This window comes from Haliotis cracherodii, unplaced genomic scaffold, assembly GCF_022045235.1.
Source record: "Haliotis cracherodii isolate W230 unplaced genomic scaffold, xgHalCrac1.p SCAF_9, whole genome shotgun sequence".
Classification (NCBI taxonomy): domain Eukaryota; kingdom Metazoa; phylum Mollusca; class Gastropoda; order Lepetellida; family Haliotidae; genus Haliotis; species Haliotis cracherodii.
The window spans coordinates 55,963,342-55,976,789 of record NW_027266343.1 but is presented as its reverse complement, the minus strand read 5'-3'; the positions used below and the strand labels follow the sequence as shown (position 1 = coordinate 55,976,789).

The following is a 13,448-nucleotide window of genomic DNA, read 5'->3' as shown; positions in this document are numbered from 1 at the left end:
TTAATTTCTACATGGATTTGTACGTTGATTCATATAATGATTCACACATTGATTCACACATTGATTTACGTTGATTCACACAATGAATCATATATTGATGTACGTTTTTATCATATAATAGGTAGGTTTCTCGGCAGGATAAAGCCAACGGATAAAAATGATATCCGTTGGGGTCATATGCGGATAGAGATGCAAATATCAAAGGTCAAGTAGGGACTACTTTCAGTGTTTATAAACAAACATGGCGTCGCCCTTGTCATTCGGTAATCGAGTCAGAATTAACCATCGGGAATCTGGATAAACTACAGGCATATTTGCTATCATTATCAAAAGGACAGTCTAATATACTGAAAATCAGTGTCTAACTGTGACGTAGCTAAGGCATTTTATACGTCTTGGCAACTTTTGAGATATAAATTTCGAAACGATTTTGCGAGGGCACTAGGCCTAGCCATGCGGGATCAGTAGCCATATCTGTGCTTGTAGACCTCTGCGGCTTGAAACCTTTTCCACAAATTAAAATAGTTGCCTTTGGCCGAAATATGTTTGAATTGTTACCTTGTTTTGTTTTGTCGCTGTGTGTAATCTGATTGCACTTCTTTACGTTATGACAGGACAGGGCGACTGTCAACAACGTCTGAACGTGGCCGTGACGTCTCATACACTAGGGTTAGAGTAGCTTCCCTTTGACAAAGGGACATAATAAATATCAATGCGCGCATTCCAGGAAAACTCGCAATGTTTAAGTAATGTTTGTGAGAGAGGGAAAGCGATTTTCAAGCACAGAATTCAAGAATGACACTGTATGATAAAGAGGTTATCACGCTTGTGTGTTTGGGGATGGTAAATATCCTGTATTAGGAATAAACACTCTGTATTTAGCTCGCCAAGGCTCGCTGATTACAATGTTATTCCTAATGCAGGATATTTACCATCCCCAAACACACTCGCGTGATAACCTCTATATATCCGTTGATATCATATGTGGATAGAGATGCAAATAACAAAGGTCAAGTACAAACAAACATGACGTCGCCATTGTCATTTGGCGATTGAGTAAGAATTAATCATCGGGAATCTGGAGACACTACTGGGATAATTGCTATCATGATCAAAAGAATAGTCTAATATACTGAACATCAGTTTCTAACTAGCTAAGGCATTTACAAGTTTGGGCAACTTTGGATATAAAACTTGCGAAACAATTTAGCGAGGACATGAGCCTTGCAGGATCAATTTCTATATCTGTGCGTGTAGACCTCTGCGGCTTGGAACCTTTTCTCCACATTAAAACAGTTTGATTTAGCCGAAATATGTCCTAATTTTGTAACCTTGTTTCGCTGTATGTACATCTGCCTGCACTTCGAAATGCTATGACAGGTGAGACAGACTCTAAACAATCGTGACGCATCATAGACTAGGGTTAGAGTAGCTTCCCTTTCATAAAGGGCAGTTACTCTAGCGGACAGACCGTTGGATTGCCCCGAAAGGCAAGTAGGAACAATTTGTGAAGACAATTGATGTTTTGCCTATATGTAGTTATGTAGGGGGTGTCATGGTTTGACGGGAAATTTGGGGGCACTGGTCACCGTTCACGGATTTCTACAACAGCTGCCACGCGGTGTCCTTTATCAGCATGACAACGCCAGACCACATGCAGCCCGAATCGTACAGAACGTCCTTGCAACCAACAACGTCCACGTGTTGCCGTGGCAAGCACGCTCTCCAGACATGGCCTCCATAGAACACCCCTGGGATGTCACGGATCGTCGTGTTCGACAGCGACCACATCCTCACACCAACCGAAAACATCTGATCCAGGCCCTCCAAGAAGAATGACCACGTATCCCACGTGACGTCATCAGACGACTGACTTTTTCTGTGCGCCGAGTCTTTACGTGTCTTGCAGCAGGGCTAGTCATACGCGCTATTAATGTGACGAGCAAATGCAATTGAGCTAATTTAGATGTGTGTGCCCTTTGGCAACTGTTATACCAATATCGGATGCTGTATGGCTGTCATTTTAAATGTTGATTTCGTTGAGATTTTGATCTTTTCAATACATTTTACTTCATGCATCTATATTTTGTATTTTTTAAACTTAAGTGATTTAAAACTATGGAAAAGTTTCTTTTGGTCAGCTTCTATCAGTTCATAAATTGATTCAAACATTGATTCATGTTTAATTAAAGAGTGTAGATTTTTGCATTTGTTGTAGTGGTACGCAAGAGAATAACATGTCTCGATTGTCCGCCGAAATAGATTTCATCGAGTGTAACTTACAAAATAGCGATGAAAATTATATGAATGGATCACTGAAAATTAAAACATGTTTAAACAATTACATGTGCGTATGCGTGTATGAGACCCAGTGATCTGAAGCCAGACAACTTGCTGTTAATAGCGTCCCTTATCCGTGTGTCAGGATCCGCTGGTCATGGGTTCAAATCCCAGGTTATGCTCCCTGTTTTGTCAATACCATTCCAAAAATCATGGGTTTCACCAAAGTAGTACCTCATTTCATGCTTTCCTCTCACATTAAACTGACACGCGGTTATCCGACTGAAATACTTTTAAAAGAGGCCCCAAAACTTGAAAAAACACTGATCCCTTGTGTTACTAACTACTCACAATAGAGTTGTATCCGTTTAAGTATGGACAATTTGCAGTTTCGCTTGACGTTTTTACACAATACTTCGTCAGGGGAAATATCACATTCGTGAGATCAGCGACTATCCCTTCAAGACATACGTTTTCGTGACCAATTTTCAAATTCCAAATGCCTTTATTCTGACATTTTCACCAAATTCTAGAGCTGAAGTTGGTTTTATGTACCACGTGACGTCACATTTTAATTGTGAAGTTATCTTTAAATAGTTAAATAGAAGTTATCTTTTTCAAAGAGGTAAAGAGGTCTTAAAGATACCAGATATTAAATACATATGTTGGAATGTGGATAGGATTAATGAACCAATAAATATTCATAACATAACATTGATTTACAAAGGACCTTTCACAAACAACAACCGGTCATAAGTAGGCATTATAAAGTTAATAGTTTAAGTAATCAGGTTTCGTTAAATCAGCTCGGTAAGCTCAATATAGGGTTCAACAACAGTAAATAAGCATAGATTGTAATGGAGTGTCGACACCACGTGTTACATCGTGGGCCTGCATGGTGATAACTTCTCATCACGTACTCACATGTCGAGCAGGCCTGTAGTGAATCCTGTAGACGGTGTGAGGAGGAGGCACGAAAGGGCGCTGATGAGGAGGCAATCTACAGCTTTCATTACAGGTCAAAGGTCACAGGCAGCTTTGCACCTGCGCAAAATTAAGATATTCGATATTTGAAACATTCAACTTAAGACTTAACGTTGATGATGATTTGTTTCATTTTGATTCATATTATAACGTGCAAAAGACATTGTCATAAAACCTTACTGATTTATCATTTGGGATTCCATATGAAATTAGAAATTTTTTTTCCATGGTGATACGATAGTTATCAATTTGATCTGGAGATCAGGTTCAATTTGCAGGACAAACGATAAAAGGATTTCAGGGTTTTGCTAGGAGGCTTCCAGAATTTCGGTGACATGCTAGCAATATAATATGCTCAAATAAGGAGGTATTCGTTTATCCAAAGTAAAGAATATATTCCAGTAGCTTAGGGAAATTAATGTAGAGAGTTCATCAGAGGTCATTTAGGTGATTAAAGCTCATGCACTGAAATAAATCCAAAAATGGCCCCACAGCCCATTGTGCGTCATCGGAATCGCAAATAAGTCATTCACACTCATGTCCTCACTGTCCGCCCTTTTAATCGCCCCAAGGTCTGGTGTGTTTATTCTAAAGAAGAGCGAGAAAACAGAAATAAAACATTGTCTGTTCCATTTATATATTTATATAAAATCAATATTACAGGCGATACTTTAATGGAAATGAGATATCTATTGGCATCACCTGTTGTCTATTAGATGATGCAGAGGCCACGAATTGTTATCATCAGATGACGCATAGGCCACGAATTGTTATCATCAGATCACAGTGGCGAGAGCCATCACCTGGTAGACAACATTTAGTGCCGAGACATGTTATTTGTTGATTACATTATTGCCTGAATCGGATTATGATTAGTTTTATTAAACTTTAAATTGGCATGACTATTACATGTCCACAAACTGGTCCATTCAGATGATGGAACGTAATAATTACAGTCTCCATTTTAGTTTACTTACTGTCGGTAATACTCTTCTTGTTTGTCAAATAGGATACAGGTTGAAAAAATAATATACTAAATATATCATCCCAGGAAAGATTGATCAAATTTATGTTTCACACGCACCAATTATACAGGAATCAGAATACAAACCGAAAGACGTGTACATCGTGTCGCACCGAGACCTTTCCCTTGTTATCAAAGTTAGAAGCATATTGTGTATTAGATGATGGCTTGACCTCGAATTATTTTAACGTTATATCACTAGCGATAAAAATTCGGGGCCTCGGTTCTCGTATGTAGTGTTGTGATGGTTCTGTTCTCGCTATGTAGTGTTGTGGTGGTTCGGTTCTCGCTAGGTAGTGTTGTGCTTCGGTTAATCAAATTTGTGAGTGAGTGAGTTATGTTTAACGCCGCTTTTAACTGTATTGCAGTTATATCACGGCGTGTCAGCTTAATGTGGGATAAAAGCCCGAAGTGATGCAGGTCTCAGACGTTTACCACTTCGGTGAAACCCACAAGCACGGGTATGGTGCTGACAAACCTAAAAACATAATCGGGGTTAACCAGGATTCGAACCCACAATCATAGGCTTCTGGCGAGCCCAAGGGACGCACCTCTGCATAGTGAATTGTTGCGCCTTAGACGACTGGGCCACCCGTGCCCCCTTAAATTTAGAAGCATGTTGTGTGTCAGAGAATGGCTTGACCCCGAAGTGTACTGGCCAAAAAAAGAAACGCATAGCTGAAATCTGTTTTTCAAACTTGACTATTATTACAGATGAAGGCTTGAACTCAATTTAAATGTCATTGCTAACTGTGAATATTGACCTTACACTAATACATTTCACCCGAACACAACATTTGGTGACTTGTCGCCAAAATACAGCATCTTGAAACCAAACTGGGAGAAATTGCATGGAGAAAAAGCTGTAAGTATGCTGCACGTGCAAATACGGCTACCAAACCTTTATACCGATCGGTATAAAAATTTGCCAGTCCTGCTGCGAATCACTATCCGATGTTCTGTATACGTGACTCTTATGATGCCAAGACTGAATGAAGACTGTGGAAACAGAGCCATTGGAAGTGGTCCAGAACCCCCATTATCTGGAAGCTGGGGAAAGTCAGACATCAGTAGCCAGGCACTTTAACGTAAGGCAGAGTACCATTTCTCGTCTGTGGCAGCGCTACAGACTCCACAACTCTACAAGAGATCGACCGAGGAGTAGAAGACCCAGGGTCACAACATCCAGGTGTTGCATCTTCGCAACCGGACAATCAGTGCAACATACACAGCTAACAATGTTCCTGGTCTTCGTAGAGTTTCAGCGCAAACCATCAGAAACCGCCTAAGACAACGTGGGATAATGCCAATGAGACCATATACAGCGCCCGTTCTGCGGCAACATAATCGTCGTGCACGTCTGCAATGGAGCAGAACTGTTCGACCATGGACCCTAGTGCACTGGAGAAGGATATGGTTCAGTGATGAGTCGCGGTGCCATGATGGTAGGATGCGTGCCTACAGACGGAGAAATGAACGCTACACTCGACACTGTATTCATGAGGTCGACCGATACGGCGGTGGAAGTGTCATGATGTGGGCAGGCATATCCGTGAATGGTAGGACAGATCTGGTGCACGAGCAGGGAAATTTAACTGCTGTACGCTACCGTGATGAAATCCTTCAACGTCAGATTTTCCAGCAAGACAACGCAAGACCGCATACTGCACGTGTTACCATCGATTATCTTGCCCACAACAATGTTACTGTGCTGCCATGGCCCTCCAAATCGCCTGATCTAAACCCCATTGAATATTTGTGGGCTCTGCTAAACAGACGTGTACGACGCCGAGAGCCTCAACCACAGATGCTTCAACAGCTGAGCCATGCATTGCAGAATCGACGACTCATACAGTCCATGCCCAGGCGGTGCAGAGCTGTGATCGATGCTCGTGGTGGTAACACCCGGTACTGACTTTGGCACAGTGCCATCACAGACACAGACGTCCCTTAGAACATTAAACATTGGTTGTTTTCTCTTCATTATCTATTGTGTAATCCTATTTCATTAAACATGTAATGAAACAGTGATTATTCTGTTATGCGTTTCTTTTTTTGGCCAGTGTATTATAACGTTAGTTCACTAAGCTTTAGCCATCATTATCTATCGATAATAATTCGGGACCTAATCATCATTTACTAGGAAACGGAAGATGCTTGACTTTATTTCTGAAATATATTCATATATATTCATTTTGCATTATTGTTAATTACCAGAGCGGTTGTCCACCTTGACATCATGAAAGGTTGCACTGTGCCTCAACCCACTCTGGGGTAGGATAATAGATACACTAGGGTGATATCTTGGCTGAAATCACCATTTGTCTGTGCATGAGGAGTGAGTGAAAGAGTGAGTTTGGTTTTACGCCGCTTTCAGCAATATTCCAGCGATATCACGGCGGGGGACAGCCGAAATGGGTGTCACACATTGTGCCCATGTCGGGAATCGAACCCGGGTCTTCGGCGGTGTATATGAGGAATGAATATTTAGAGGGGCGGTGAGGTAGCCTTGCGGTCAAAGCGTTTGCTCGTAACAGTTTCCATTCCTATGTGTGATGCCTATTTCTGGTGTCCTCTGCCGTGATATTGATGGAACATTGCTATTTCCCCACATCCTGAGAACATGCTGGTGCTTCGGTTCTCGCTATGTGGTGTTTTGATGCCTTGGTTCTCGCTATGTTGTGGTGGTTCTGTTCTCGTTTTGTTGTAGTGCTTCGGTTCTCGCTATGTAGTATTGTGGTGCCTCGGTTCTCGCTGTGTGGTATTGTAGTACATCGGTTCTCGCTATGTAGTGTTGTTGTGCCTCTGTTCTCGCTGTGTAGTATTGTAGTGCCTCTGTTCTCGCTATGTAGTGTTGTCGTGCCTCGGTTCTCGCTATGTAGTGCCTCTGTTCTCACTGTGTAGTATTGTAGTTCATCGGTTCTCGCTATGTAGTATTGTAGTGCTTCGGTTCTCGCTATGTAGTATTGTGGTGCCTCGGTTCTCGCTATGTTATGTTGTGGTGCCTCTGTTCTCGCTGTGTAGTGTTGTAGTGCCTCTGTTCTCGCTATGTAGTGTTGTCGTGCCTCGGTTCTCGCTATGTAGTGTTGTAGTGCCTCTGTTCTCACTGTGTAGTATTGTAGTTCATCGGTTCTCGCTATGTAGTGTTGTAGTGCCTCGGTTCTTGCTATGTTGTACTGTTGTGTTGTAATGCCTCTGTTCTCGCAATGAAGTGCTGTCGTGCCTCGGTTCTCGCTATGCAGTACTGGCGTGCCTCGGTTCTCGCTGTGTACTATTGTAGTACATCGGTTCTCGCTGTGTAGAGTTGTAATGCCTCGGTTCTCGCTGTGTAGTGATTTGGTGCCTCTGTTCTCGCTATGTAGTGTTGTGGTACCTCGGTTCTCGCTGTGTAGTGTTGTTATGCCTCTGTTCACGCCCTGTAGTGTTGTTGTGCCTCGGTTCTCGCTGTGTAGTGATTTGGTGCCTCTGTTCTCGCTATGTAGTGTTGTAGTACATCGGTTCTCGCTGTGTAGTGTTGTTATGCCTCTGTTCACGCCCTGTAGTGTTGTGGTGCCTCGGTTCTCGCTATGTAGTGTTGTAGTACATCGGTTCTCGCTGTGTAGTGTTGTTATGCCTCTGTTCACGCCCTGTAGTGTTGTGGTGCCTCGGTTCTCGCTATGTAGTGTTGTAGTACATCGGTTCTCGCTGTGTAGTGTTGTTATGCCTCTGTTCACGCCCTGTAGTGTTGTGGTGCCTCGGTTCTCGCTATGTAGTGTTGTGGTGCCTCTGTTTTCGCTATGTTGTGTTGTAGTACATCGGTTCTCGCTGTGTAGAGTTGTAATGCCTCGGTTCTCGCTGTGTAGTGATTTGGTGCCTCTGTTCTCGCTATGTAGTGTTGTGGTACCTCGGTTCTCGCTATGCAGTGTTGTTGTGACTCTGTTCTCGCTATGTAGTGTTGTGGTTCCTCGGTTCTCGCTATGTAGTGTTGTTGTGCCTCTGTTCTCGCTATGTAGTGTTGTGCTTTGATTCTCGCTGTGTAAGTTTGTGGTGCCTTGATTCTCGCTGTGTAGTGTTATGGCGCCTCGGTTCTCGCTATGTAGAGTTGTGCCTTGATTCTCGCTGTGTAGTGTTGTGGTGCTTTGGTTCTCGCTTTGTAGTGTTGTGGTGCTTCGGTTCTCACTTTGTAGTACTGTGATGCCTCGGTTCTTGCTATGTAGTATTGTACCTTGATTCTCGCTGTGTAGTGTTGTGGTGACTTGGTTCTCGCTATGTTGTGTTGTGGTGCCTTGGTTCTCCCTGTGCAGTGTTGTGGTTCCTCGGTTCTCGCTGTGCAGTGGTGTGGTGCCTCGGTTCTCGCAATGTAGTGTTGTAGTGCCTCTGTTCTCACTGTGTAGTATTGTAGTACCTCGGTTCTCGCTGTGTAGTGATGTGGCGCCTCGGTACTCGCTATGTTGTGTTGTGGTGCCTCGGTTCTCGCTATGTAGTGTTGTAGTACCTCGGTTCTTGCTCTGTAGTGTTGTAGTGCCTCGGTTATCGCTATGTAGTGCTGTGGTGCCTCTGTTCACGCTCTATTGCCTTGTGGTGCCTTGGTTCTCACTATGTAGTGTTGTGGTGCTTTGGTTCCCGCTGTGCAGTGTTGTGGTGGCTCTGTTCTCGCTATGTAGTGTTGTGGTGCCTTGGTTCTCGCTATGTAGTGTTGTGGTGCCTTGGTTCTCGCTATGTAGTGTTGTGGTGCCTTGGTTCTCTCTATGTAGTGTTGTAGTGCCTCGGTTCTCTCTATGTAGTGTTGTGGTGCCTTGGTTCTCTCTATGTAGTGTTGTAATGCCTTGGTTCTCGCAATGTAGTGTTGTGGTGCCTTGATTCTCGCTGTGTAGTGTTGTGGTGCCTTGGTTCTCGCAATGTAGTGTTGTGGTGCCTTGGTTCTCGCTATGTAGTGTTGTGGTGCCTTGGTTCTCTCTATGTAGTGTTGTAGTGCCTCGGTTCTCTCTATGTAGTGTTGTGGTGCCTTGGTTCTCTCTATGTAGTGTTGTAATGCCTTGGTTCTCGCAATGTAGTGTTGTGGTTCCTTGATTCTCGCTGTGTAGTGTTGTGGTGCCTTGATTCTCGCTGTGTGGTGTTGTGGTGCCTTGGTTCTCGCTATGTAGTGTTGTGGTGCCTCGATTCTCGCTATGTAGTGTTGTGGTGCTTCGGTTCTGTCTGTGTAGTGTTGTAGTGCCTCGGTTCTCTCTATTTAGTGTTGTAATGCCTCGTGTCCGGCTATGTAGAGTTCTTGATATGACGTGGTGTTGTGTTGAGTAAATAAGCGATATATCAACAGCTAATTTAATTTTTAAAATGAAGTGACGAAGAATTACAATTGAAATGAAACTTCATCATTTTCTACAAGAGGGGAAATATTGCTAGAAGCAGTCTATCGCCAATTTCCCTCTGAATAGTTTCCAGTAACCCAAGACGCCCTATCCCTGTAAAAGTGTAAATACGTGTGTTAGATTCATTGATCTTCACGAGATCGTGGTTTCCATATCCAGCTATAAATAGTGTTGAAAATTATTATTTTAATAACAGAGTTCTATCATCCTATCATCATGATTTCAGTTAAACGGCACCATGTTTAATCGGTATCGTCTTCAGTTGAGGCACCCCCGTCTCCGTCCAATAAGCGAGAATAAAGAGTTAAGTACTCAATTAGTTCGCGTTATGAAATAAGTGGCACTCGCACCCTATGCGTGGGTTTAACCAACTTGGTAGTGTCTACGACCTCTGTCACTTTGTACCGCTTTTCTTCACTCATTCACTTACTCACTCACTCACTCACTCACTCACTCACTCACCCACTCGTGTTTAGGACCTCTGTAATTTTGTACTGCTGCTCCTCATTAAAATCACTCACTCACTCACTCATTCACTTACTCACGCACTAGTGATTACGAGCTCTGTCACTTTGTACTGCTCTTCCTCACTAAAATCACTCACTCACTCACTCACTAGTGATTACGACCTCTGTCATTTTGTACTGCTCTTCCTCATTAAGATCACTTTATCACTCACTAGTGATTACGAGCTCTGTCACTTTGTACTGCTCTTCCTCACTAAAATCACTCACTCACTCACTCACTCACTCACTAGTGATTACGACCTCTGTCACTCTGTACTGCTCTTCCTCACTAAATCACTCACTCACTCACTAGTGTTTTCGACCTCTGTCACTTTGTACTGCTCTTCCTCACTAAAATCACTCACTCACTCACTAGTGTTTTCGACCTCTGTCACTTTGTACTGCTCTTCCTCACTAAAATCACTCACTCACTCACTCACTCACTAGTGATTACGACCTCTGTCACTCTGTACTGCTCTTCCTCACTAAATCACTCACTCACTCACTAGTGTTTTCGACCTCTGTCACTCTGTACTGCTCTTCCTCACTCATTCACTCACTCACTCACTAGTGTTTTCGACCTCTGTCACTCTGTACTGCTCTTCCTCACTAAAATCACTCACTCACTCACTAGTGTTTTCGACCTCTGTCACTTTGTACTGCTCTTCCTCATTAAAATCATTCACTCACTCACTAAAATCACTCACTCACTCACTAGTGATTACGACCTCTGTCACTTTGTACTGCTCTTCCTCACTAAAATCACTCACTCACTCACTCACTAGTGATTACGACCTCTGTCATTTTGTATTGCTCTTCCTTATTAAACTCACTCACTCACTCACTAGTTTTTTCGACCTCTGCCACTTTGTACTGCTCTTCCTGATTAAAATCATTCACTCACTCATTCACTTACTCACTCACTCACTAGTTTTTACGACCTCTGTCATTTTGTACTGCTGCTCCTCATTAAAATCACTCACTCACTCATTCACTTACTCACTCACTCACTAGTGTTTTCGACCTTCATCGCTGAACAGCTCTTCATCATTAAACTCACTCACTCACTAGTGATTACGACCTGTCATTTTGAACTGCTCTTCCTTATTAAACTCACTCACTCACTCACTCACTAGTGATTACGACCTCTGTCATTTTGAACTGCTCTTCCTAATTAAACTCACTCACTCACTCACTCACTCACTCACTCACTCACTCAGCGTTAAGTACACATACACTAAAACCCCGTGATCACATACACCAGAATACTAAAACGTCATCGATTGGTGTGTAGTACTTGTGACCTGTGAGGTACGGTACAGTATGAGGTCAGCGCAGTACGTGTCTAGTTCTACACTGCACGCCGTATTGACCGGGTAAATGGTGACTAGGGAACATCGACTTGTTACAGACAATCTGCTACATCGTGTTTTGCCTGGTGTTCTTCGAGGCACATTTGTTTCATGACTTTCATCTAGAGCAGCTCCCATCTATGTGAATTGTCCACGATGTTGCATACCCAAAGACATGAACGTGAAATATAGAAGATTTCCGGTGTTTTATAATTACATTTGTTCATTTTTTTGGGCGCAGGTTAATGTATGAACACAAAACTCTAGTTCCGGTTCAGAATAAATAAATCCATAGCTCTATGAATGTGTTTACAGCAATGCTACAGTAACTGCAAAATCCGACATATACGATACATACCGTAATCGTTATACAGGTAAGTATCGTTATAAAGTAGTGATCAGAAGTGTAGCTACTAAGTATAATAATGAAATTAGCATCCAGAAAAAGTATTGGTCGACACAGCTAAACTGTCGCGCAAAGGAAAAATACATTTGAAAACTGGATTTGACCGAACACTTAAAAACGTTATCAAAACGTCATTCGGCTGAAAACAGTCTCCGAGAGACTCCAACTTAAGGTCCAAAACACAGCTATGATACCCCTATAAAAAACACCATAATCGAATAACCATTTCTTGTTTGTTTCAAACTACTCACCATGAAACATGAGTGTGTACTTTCGTTTGCCGGCAGTATATATTCACAAATTCTGAATGTAAGCCGGTTGACATGTATAATGATTTATATTACTTTCTTGAAATTATGTTATCAAAACATCGTTCACACCAAGCTAGGCCAGAGGTTTACTATTACTGATGGTTTGTTAATAATGAAGAAAAAACTAATAATAACAATAATGATAATAATAATAATAATCATGATGATGATGATAATGATCATGATAATAAAGCGACAAAACCCTTTCAATATCCATAAGAATTCTATGGTCAAAGCAAAATCGTATTTAAGATTCCGACTATATCATGAGCATGTGAATATGAATCACCATCGAATAGTGATGACACCAGGTGTACGTGAAGCATAATAAATAACACACAGCAGAAAAAAACATAAATTAAAAAAATAATATGATGAAATCTCAACAGATTATTTGGGGAGGATGACAACGCTGGTAACTTGAAGAAAAGTATTGTCGAAATGCATTTACTGTATAGAATACCAAAACAAACGACAAATCAGAATTCAGCGTAAATAAAGAATGAAAAAAGCTAAATCAAATATTCAGTAAGAAATCTTTCATAAACATAGCTTTGGTTGCAATTTACTTACCTTCAATACTCGATATAAGTGTGACCTCTCTCCGATTGCAACAGCAAACGTGTGTCTTATGTGTGTCTGTATGTCCAATCAGTCATTGGAGACAACAGCTACCCTCATATACACAAACACTTGATTCTAAACAGTCTTCGGCCAGGTCTATCTCTCGGACGGTCCAAACAGTAGGACCATGGAAGGCTTTGAAGTTTCTGCAATGTGGCTGCTAGAAGTGCTTTGTTTGAAGACGTGTAAAAGACTAACAAAAATTAAGGCTATTTGTGTTTATGTCCGACCTCTCCTTTATAACCCGTCCTGTCGCCCCCCTCCCCCGTCCCTTCCCTCCCCTCCACCCACTCCCAAAGGAGGCATTAGAGGAACAGTATACTATTCTGTCGTATCGTCATCGCATATCCCCTCCCACGACAACTCTCCTCCAACAACGACCAGTTGATACACAGTCCGGCCTGTGTGATTGGAGCTCAACGTGATTTATTTCACAAGAGCTAGTAGGGGTATTGTACACAATTCATTTTGTCACAAAAGCATTGCTGATGCCTGTACAATCAAGCCAAAGCTCTGCGATAAAGGCAGAATATATATATAGCCATCTTTGTCTCTGCAATATCCCGCTTACCGATGGTGCTGACAAGAGAGAACCTGAGTGTCATGTTAAGGG

General features: G+C 42.3%; 1 long non-coding RNA gene across 1 annotated transcript in view; it reads right to left on the bottom strand.

Moving 5' to 3' along the window:
• LOC139453255 (uncharacterized) overlaps window positions 1–13,015 on the bottom strand; it is a 31,674-nt gene extending 18,659 nt beyond the window's left edge. The window contains exons 1-2 of the long non-coding RNA XR_011652413.1: window positions 12,785–13,015; window positions 3,205–3,324 (exon numbers count right to left, since the gene is read on the bottom strand). This is a non-coding gene — a long non-coding RNA (uncharacterized lncRNA). The remainder of the gene's footprint in view (window positions 1–3,204; window positions 3,325–12,784) is intronic.
• Between the last annotated feature and the right edge of the window lie 433 nt (window positions 13,016–13,448).